Here is an 852-nt window from a genome sequence, read left to right on the forward strand (position 1 = left end):
CATATGTGGCCGAACTCAAAACATTTGTAGCAGCGCTTTGGCTTGTTCGGCAGATAACCCAGCCAATTCTGATTTTACCTTGGCCGACTAGCTTATTGGCAAAGCTCTCGGGTAGGAGTAAGGTTGCGGTCTGTGTGCCTCCGTACGCTTTTCGCATCGACCGGATATCGGATACTAGCACTTTAGTGGACCCACCCTGACCATTTAAAGCTAAGCACACCTCTTCGCTTGTCGTAACTTCGTCGATATCATGTATCTCTATATGAACCATTTCAGTTAGGGTCCTGACTTCTGCTTTACCTGCCAGTACTCCTTCGACTGCCTCTTGAAGTTTCGCAGTATTTACGTCCTCAGACTTATTCAGCTGAAACAGGAGATCGCCACTAGCTGTTTTCCTGATCTTCCGCACAGTTTCGCTTAAACCCTTCAGGCTTTCCTCGCTCTTTACTATTTTCAAAATGTCAGCATAAGAACACTCTCCAGAGGATTTGACTACAATGGCGTCCGGGCGGGTCGGCTTTTTTCTCTGCCATCTTTTCGGTTCCACCTTAGTCCACTCCATATTTAAGTTGGCTGTGGTAACGTTGGAGCATAGCGACTGGTTATCGCCTTTTGGCTTCTGGGCCGCGTTGTCAGCAGTTGCTGGTTGATCACTGCTACGAGTTTGGCGATCCATTTTCTCTGCTTGTGCTCGAGGTGAGTTGACACGAATGCGTTTATCTTTCGGTTGTGGGCGGTTCTCGGGTGTGGGTTCGTTCGCCGACCTCTTCCCTGTTTTATCACCTTTGACTGGCCGGTCTGTTTGAGTCGATTTCACTGAAGTACTAACTGAGGTTCTTTCTTGATCATTAC

The sequence above is a fragment of the Rhagoletis zephyria genome, unplaced genomic scaffold (assembly GCF_001687245.7).
Source record: "Rhagoletis zephyria isolate East Lansing unplaced genomic scaffold, Rhagoletis_zephyria_1.1 Rzeph_scaffold_00574, whole genome shotgun sequence".
NCBI classification, from domain to species: domain Eukaryota; kingdom Metazoa; phylum Arthropoda; class Insecta; order Diptera; family Tephritidae; genus Rhagoletis; species Rhagoletis zephyria.